Genomic DNA, 9,381 nt, shown 5'->3' with positions numbered 1-9,381 from the left:
AAAACCATTAAGAATTATGCCCACAGCACACAAAAATACCAATAATATTTTGAAACGTTCGAATAAAACAAAATTTTTTTTTGCAATTTTCTTTTAAACTGTAAATTCTTAAAAATTAATACATATAAATTAGTTAGTTAAATACTATCAAAATGTTAAAGGGGTTTCCCTAAATACAAGGTCAAAAGTGGCCTATAAATTCGTGTTTGTTTAAATCGATAGATAAACTATCTAAAAAATATAGGGGGAGGTGAGGCTACTTTGATCTATGGAGCTACATTGTTATACGATTTTTTATGTATATTTCTAATCGAAATTGGGTTTTAACATGATCTAATTTGGATAGACAAAATAATTGTGGGTCTAAATAAAATAATTGTAAGGACCGGCTTCATTAAGAAATAGGCAAAAAAGTCGTAAGATAATGTGGCCCCACAGCTCAAAGTAGCCCCACCTCCCTCTACCATTAAAATTTCAAAAGCCAATTCAAAGTACTTCCGAAGATACAGACACATAAGCCGAAAAGCGTAGAGCAGATTTGCAAGCATTCGAGCAAATACTCAAGTTTCTTCACTTCTCAATTTTGCAATATTATCAAATTGGCTGGAAAGATTAAGAAAAAGGTTATTAACGTTATTAACCCAATAAAATAAATTCTAAAGGGAATGAAGGCTTATTCTCTTCAGAACTAAATAATCTTCTATTTGAACTGAAAGATTTGTTGGAAACTTATTTTTCTAACTTTTACAGCATGTTAAAGTCAAAATTTTCTCAGAGAAATGCATGTTTTTTGAAAAATCATGAAAAAAGTTATAATTTCACAATTTTCTTCGGATTTTCTTAGTGTGGAATAATTTTTCAAAACACAGAAAATTTCCCTTTGCCTCCAAAAAGTTAAGTACAATCTTAGGGGTAACTATGGCACTTTTAAGAATTAGGGATTTTGATTTTTTAGGAATTTGGCTTTCGGAATTTGGATCCATTCGGGATTTAGACCGGGACCCGTATAAACATATACTAAAAATTTCAATTCAAAAAATTAAATTGTCAGCTTGTTTTTCGCCTCCTATAGGGGAATCTTTTTGAGGAATAATTTTTATTAAATTTTCAGTGTATTACATCCTTTTCTTTATTTATGCCTCCGGTATAAATTTTGTATCAGTAAAATTTCATGGAATCAAAATTCGCGTACCTTACTTTCGTAACACAAAATTGGGTTGAACAAAATTGAATTTGGTATGACATTCAAAAGAAGAAGTAGACTGCGAAAGAGTATAGGTTCGACATTTACAGAACTTTTGAGCCAGAAAGGGATGTAAATATTGGTTTTATGATATTTACTTGATCTAAAAGGCGTGCCGAAGGTATTATGGCCCCGTCATACCTTTTAGATCAGCATTATTTCATGAAATCAAAATTCGTGATTGTATCCCTTTTTTCTCGAAGGATTTGCATAAGTCTATCGCAATATTTTGGACTCAAAATTTGACTTAACTAAATTTAATTTATTGTGATGCTCAAAAGAAGAAGAAGAATGCGAAAGAGTAGGATAGACATATGCAAAAGTCTTGAGATAGAATGAGATGTGAATTTTGACTTTATGAAATTTTCCTGATCTAAAAGGTATGCCGAAGCCATTAGAATTTAATTTATTTTCAACACTTCCAAAGGAGGAATTTCCGATTTTTGTGCATAATGCTATAGCTGTGCATTCCTAAGGAATCACAGCAAAAATGTGAAAGGAAGTGAATGTGGTGAATCGTGAAGAATGGCAAAACATGCCCTCGGAGGAATTCCAATTCAACTATATAGCTTTTCCATTGCATTATCAACAATGAACTTTCTTCTCACGACCTGCAGGAAGAATTTTGTGTGGGAGCCATAGGGACATTTATCGAATTTCAATCTATTATTATCGACCTATTTTCAGCGATTCATGCGATATTATTGCTCTTATGAGAGTGTCTATTGTAAAATATTTTGCTCGAAATAGCTCAAATGCCAACCACGCCTCATATACTCAACTTCCTCAACTCCACATAATACTTATATGATACTTGGGGAGGGTAGTTACGTGTGGTGGAGCGAGATAATGGAATTTATCTTCCAATGACATCAAACATTGTGACAATTTCTGTATTATTCAAGGGGATGTCTTCGATTTTCCACTTTACAAGTATCGTAAGAGATATAACAAAAAAATAGGAGAGAAAAAAAAAACTTTCTCTAAAAGTATCCCCTCAATTATCTTTTATGTCCTGAATCCCCTTTCGACGACAGCATTTTTCATCGATAAACTTCCACATATCTCCTACACATACTTTTCAATTTTCCGGATGTCTCTTGAAGTACCCTGAAGGTGTTTTGAGGCCATGTTTTGTAAGAAAATATTACGATGGTCCATTCAGTGGTGCATTTCGAGGGAAAAAGAGGAAGCCGCCCATGGGGAAAGAAAGTAATTATGGAAAGTGGAAATGCTTAATACCACCCAACAATAGCTCTTCATTTTAAATCCCTCAGCCCTTTATTGTGCAAAGTCTGAGTAATAATTAAATATTCGATTGCTTGAAACGAGAACAACTAGTGAAAGCAGAAAAGAAAGAAATATGCACCAGGCATACAACTTCATAAGGAGGAAGTTCTATTCAATCTGCAATGATAGATTTTTCCATTCACTATTACGTATATTATCTATGTTTTATTGCTGATGAATGGTATTCAGGGAATTGAAATAAAAAAAGCAGAACGATTTATTCCATAAATCGTGAAGATATTAAAGAATCATTTTTATTTGAAAAAAAGTGATTCTTCACAAAAAGGCATTAATTTATAAAACAAAGTTCAATAGAATATTTTAAATGTGAGCAGAATTGAATAGCTTTTTTAATTGAATAAGTATTTTTGGGGGATTAATAAACAGTTTGGTAAATATAAAAAAAAATGTGGTCTATAAATAAATTCGAAATGGGTAATAAAACATTCAATATTGTTCTACAAATAACCCGAAATTAATCAGGAATCGCACTTTAAACTAAATTGTATAGCGGAAGAGTTTCAGACTTCGCACATATTCTGGCTTCGAACACCAAAATTTCAGATAGGGTGGAGTCTACAGTTATGAATGTGATACACTTATGGACAGCGTGCAAAAATCTGAAATTCTTACGTAAAACAGATTTCGAAAAGATATAAAATTATTAGTTTATGATGTAATTAATTTTTTTTTGATTTTTCTAAATCTGTTTAGTGTAATAACTTAAGATTTTTGCGTTGTCCATAAGTGTGTATAACATCCATAAGTGTAGACTCCACCCTATTATTTCGTCATTTAAGTAAAACCTCTAGTCGGTGAGGCATTTTGCGAAAACGACGGCAAAAGGACCAGTTCAAATCCAACTTCGTGCAATTTTGATTCGTTTCTGGTTTTCGGTTTTGGTCGAAAATGAGCAAACGTCATCGCATGAAGAGCCTCTTTATACCCAAAATATCATGTTGGATGTTAAACATCCGGCATACGATATCCTACTTACTAATTTTACTTTAGGTGTCGTTCACAACAATATCATTGATTTTTCGATGTTTTCTGAAAATGTTCTTCTCGTTAAGTAATAACCTTTCCCATTTGAGAGCTTTCTCCGGTTGAGGTTTTTTCTGTACCGATTCGAAGGTATCAGAGAGAATTTACCTTAAAATCCGTTGGAAGTTCGGACTTTAAATCAACGAATTAAATAAAAGTGAGCACGTTCATGAACAGGACATTTATTTTAACGAAACTGCAATTCAAACGTTCAGTCATCCTGAAATTCCACAAAGCTACACAAAAAATCACTTTTTGAATTTACACACTGATGTGGACATTTTGACGATTGAAGTGTTAAAAATACCGAAATTCGAAATGGCCGAACAATAAGCGATAAAGCGGCGAGTACGTGAACTTGCACTTTAGGCTTTCGGTAAATTTTCGAATTGGTTTGGCTTGGCTCTGGAGTGACTTTGTTTTTTCGAAAGGTTATTACTGAATAGAGCCATTGATATCTTTTGGGCGTCAAGATCATTGAGCGCAATTTTTGGTTGTGTTGCCACATCTAAACACTGGTAAAAATAAAAGAGTTAAATTGATCCTTTTCAGAAAAATGCATTACAGTAGAACCCCGCCATAAACCGTCGCTCTGTAATACACAATTTATCGACCGTTGATTTCAAAACACTGTTTTTAAGTTCGGTTATGTTTTTTTTAGTACGCGACAAGCAATGTTGTCATAATTATTTTAATATTTTTGGCAAACTTTATTGAGTAGAGTTGTGATAATTGTGATCCATAATGAAGAGAGCGAGGATAAGTACCACAATCGCAAAGAAAGTGGAAGCCGTCGGGCAGTTTCAATACTAAAAGTCGTTGATAATTTTAAAAAATGACATGGACTGTAGTGCAACCCAAGTGTCAAATCTGGAACCAAATATGGCCTATAGCGGGTCTCTACTGTATTGTCCAATGCAAATAGGCGGCGAAGGGTTACCAAATGAATTTGTTTTAAGATCTGGCAACACTAAAAAAGTCGCCGAGATTGATTTCTTTTTTTTTTAATTTTAGTATTTTTAAATTAGAGGAAGGCTTTCAGACTTCGCACACAGTCTGGCTTCAAACACTTCATATTTTTTCCCATTGAATCTGACCTATCACACATTTCTTTTTTTAAAAAAAAAGGTCAGATTCATTAAAGGAATATTGGACCGAAAATAACTTTTTCATTGTTTTTATTCGTTTATTCTGGAGTTAAATAAGTGTCAAAACAGTGATCCTTGCAAAAGATCCTCGGTGACCTTTTCATTTTTACTAGTGAAACCTGAAAACCGTATCTGAATCATACTATTTAAGGGCGAAAAGTCCAGATAATATTTATCTAGTTTGGAAATGGTTTGGGTTATCGTTTTCTTACGAATCGACTAAACTGTCAAAATTTCAAATGTGGCAACCCTAAAAAAATAAACATCGGTCTGCTATTTCTGGAACATTGTAGAGGTTATGATATCGAAGATGGAGTTGCCTGATGGATGTGCGAACACTCACACATTCCGTGTTTGAAACCACACACAGTGTAGTACTTGCGAATTTTCCGCCACCGTGAAAATAATTTCCCTTCGATGCAAAAAGTTATTACATAAACATCATCTGAAGTATACTCTTCATCCACTGTGTAAGTGATCTTTTTTAGAAATGAGTTTAACTATGAGAAATCAAATGAAATGTGCGCCATCAAAATTACCTATTTTGGGCCAATTTTCTATTTGTGGTCCTAGCACCTAGAAAAGAAGGGTTTGGTTGCCTATTTTTACAATGAAGATAAGGTTCATAAATCCTTAACTTATAGCTATACCAAATGCGGAAAAAACACTTTGCAAATAAAGAGAAAATTCACATCGTTCGAAAGCTCACACGTGCGAACTCTGCCTACATTCCCCTAAAAGTATTAAATCAAAAAACAAAACTCAGGATTTTCCATTTAAAAAGAAATAGCAAACGTACCAACTTTTGGTGCATACTGGTATAGTAGAGCTTAAATTGAATAATAAATTTATAATGACTCATTTATTTGGTAATAAGAAATTATGGTTTTAGAATATTCTAGCATAAGTCGCAAGCATAAGACTATGCTAGAATTTGCTGGTTTAAGTCACAGGTTAGGTATGACAATTGCTGATCCAAGCGATGATATGGATAAATTGCACAAGCATTTTTTCTCACGAATATCTCACAATTCTCACTAAAAATTCCGGCTGGATAGCGTGTTTTTAAAACGCAAAAATATGCCATTCATAAAAATATCAAAGCATGCAAATAAATCGTCTCAAAAAAAGCGAATGTGCTCTCCAAAAGTATAAAAACTTCCCTTTCTGAAATGGTTTAACTCGAAAAGGTTTATCAAAAAATTGTATATAAAAACTGCTAATAGCACAACCAAGTATTATTTTAACTGTAATTCTTTACAACTTTCCGAGCAGTTTAGCACACATTAATTTATTCAGCTCAATTTCATGGCTCTTGAATGTGGCCATGTTATTTACATCGTAGACATTATTTTTAAAGCCCGGATTTTTCCCTTTTATAACTATGTTGTCTTTCCTAATTTAAATATTTCAAAATAGAGTCGTTTCCTCTGCCAAAATGTACGTGATTTTTCAGCCCTAGAGAAATGGCTGGCATCCCCAAGCCGGAAAAAAAAGCCATCCGGAACATGCCATGTGGGGCGTGAGTAATCACCTCTTTGTCTAATTTTTATGAATTTCCCTCATAACTTACTGATACTATTTGTTTTCTCTCGGTGAGCATTCGTGCAAAACGTTGAAAGGTGAGCATGGGGGAAACACTGGAGAGATGGGTATGAATTTTATGAAAAATGAAGAGGAAGCCCCAACTGAAAGTATCACATCAAGTTGGTAATCAAAATTCTGGTCACTGTTTCCAACTCACTTCGCATTATAAGACAAACTGCAATTCCCTCGACACGTCTTCCATCATCTTCGAGTCCAATGGTTAGAATGTTGTGAAGGAGGAAGAGACACCAAACTGCTTTTGCAAAAGGAAATTCCTACAGCAAAACGACATGGGAATTCCTTCGGACTTCCATTGGTGATTTCCGGAACATTTGCGGATTTAACCATGTAGCGTTCCATGAATAATTGAAAAAAAAATATATCTTCACAAATTGATTATTTTTTTCAATTTTTTAAGTTTGATTTTCTGTTCATTCTGTGCATTTTCTTTTTTTTTTTTAATATTTTCGGTTCCTTCACAATAATATGAGGTGATAAAACACCCTGAAGTACAGTAGAGTCTCGCTATAGCCATCGCTCTATAGTCCACAATTTATCGACCGTTGATTTCAAAACACTGATTTTAAGTTAGGTTATGTTTTTTAGTATGCGACATGCATAATTATTTTAATATTTTTGGCAAACTTTATTAAGTAGTTGTGATAATTGTGATCCATAATGAAGAGAGCAAGGATAAGTACCACAATCGCAAAGAAAGTGGAAGCCGTCGAGCAATTTCAATACTAAAAATCGTTGATAATTTTAAAAAATGACATGGACTATAGTGCGACCCAAGTGTCAAATTTGAAATCAAATATGGACTATAGCGAGACTCTACTGTATGCAGAAACAGGAGAGAGCTTTCAAGCTTCGCACACACTCTGGCTTCGAACACTTCATATTTTTCTAATATTCCTTTAATGAATCTGACCTTTTTTTAAAAGAAATGTGTGATAGGTCAGATTCAATGGGGAAAAATATGAAGTGTTCGAAGCCAGACTGTGTGCGAAGCCTGAAAGATTTCCTCTAATTTAAAAATATTAAAATTAAAAAAAAATAATCTCGGCGACTTTTTTAGTGTTGCCAGATCTTAAAACAATTTCAACTGGTGCATCTGGTACCTTTTCGCCGTCTATTTGCATCGGACAATACTGCTTCTGGCTTTACTCTGCAACGTCATTCCAATGCTAAAAATGACAGTAAATGTCAACTTGCCGATATGTAAGCAAAGTACAGTAGAACTCTGCTATAGTCCATCGCTCTATAGTCCACAATTTATCGACCGTTGATTTCAAAACACTGATTTTAAGTTAGGTTATGTATTTTAGTACGCCGACATGCAATGTTGTCTTAATTATTTTAATATTTTTGGCAAACTTTATTGAGTAGTTGTGATAATTGTGATCCATAATGAAGAGAGCGAGGACAAGTACCACAATCGCAAAGAAAGTGGAAGTCGTCGAGCAATTTCAATACTAAAAGTTGTTGATAATTTTAAAAAATGACATGGACTATAGTGCAACCCAAGTGTCAAATCTGGAACCAAATATGGACTATAGCGAGGCTCAACTATAATATTTTACTACATTTAAAATATCTGTTTGGTGTCAAAAAATCATTTGCAGGATATTTTACTAATTTAGTCCAAAAGAAATATGCAATTGAAGCACACTAAATGCTGAAAAGGCAGAAAAGGTGCGGATTTTTGTATCGAATTGTTATTCGGGATTAAAAAAAATGATATCTACGGTAATCTGAAGTGTAAATAAACATAAGGTAAGCCTGGCCACGACTCGAGCCACGAATTTATTATTTTAAGCTCATGCTCTTTATTTGGTGGGATTAATTGGAACAAAGTAGTGTCTAGTGATGGACAATACAGGACACTCTCGGCCATCCACGTAGGGGAAAGCTTTTTTGGCTTTGCCCACACTCAGGCTTCGAAAATTTCATATCTTTCCCATATTCGTTTAATGAATCTGACCTAGTGACAATATAGTTTAATAGCTAATCTTGAGTCACACAATTTCTGAAAAAATTAGGTCAGTTTCATTAAAGTGTTCAAAGCCAGAGTATGTGCGAAGCCTGAGAGTCTTTCCCTATTCTTCGGCAGGGTAATATAAAATAGTCCAGGAGATAGTTAATTTTCAAAAACCTGTTGACATTTTGTAAAATATTTGGAGATTTTGAAATTCGTATGGAAACAAAAAAATCGTTCGATTTCAAAGGGATTTATATGTATAAATATCATAGTCTGTGTGACATTTTTGCCCCATTTTAACGGATAAGCTAGAGTCTACTTGCCTACTGTATTTGTTTAAGACATTCGAAGATTAATTTCAAACATTTCAAAAGACAAGGATAAGCCATTTTGAATTTTTGTTTTATCGTCATGGTATCTAAAGTATTTCCTTTTCGAATTTCGAAACGTTTCGATTGTCAATATCATGTCAGTTTTCACTATGTTGTAAGGTAAGGGCCTTGACAGACCTGAGGATTAGCCGAGAGGCGGCTTAACGTAATTATATTCGAAATAATGGTTAAACTTCATTTCCATCATTTTCCACTAAGTCGTCTCTCGGTTTAAGTCGCAAGTGTGTCTAGGGCATAAGGCAAAGCTTCCTTTGACGGCTTAAAACTGTAATATTTCACAAAATTTTGGAACCTTATTTAAATATTTAGTTTGAAAATTCGAAATTCTGAATTTTTCGAAAGTAAATGACATATTTTATGCAGTCTCAAATTGAGTTTGACTCTCCAAATGGAAGGTAATTGCAACTCTATTTGCACAAAATGTCGTTGATGTGAAAAGACTCAAATACAATTTCGAAATTTAGCATGTTGAAGAAAATTAGTGATATCGTCGTTTGAATCGACTGTTGTCGTAATCTGCATTTGTTTTGTATTTGCGTTTGTCAAGAAAATTTTCAAAAAACATTAAGATTTTTTAAAATTTTAAGAAAGTTTTAAAGAAAAAGTATCATGGCATTCAGAGTAAATGTACCAAATTTCGGCATAGTTACATGCAACCGCCAAACTCTTATATTTGAAATGTAGTATTTTTAATTG

The sequence above is a fragment of the Phlebotomus papatasi genome, chromosome 3 (genome assembly GCF_024763615.1).
Source record: "Phlebotomus papatasi isolate M1 chromosome 3, Ppap_2.1, whole genome shotgun sequence".
Classification (NCBI taxonomy): Eukaryota; Metazoa; Arthropoda; class Insecta; order Diptera; family Psychodidae; genus Phlebotomus; species Phlebotomus papatasi.
Note: the sequence above shows the minus strand (reverse complement) of the source record.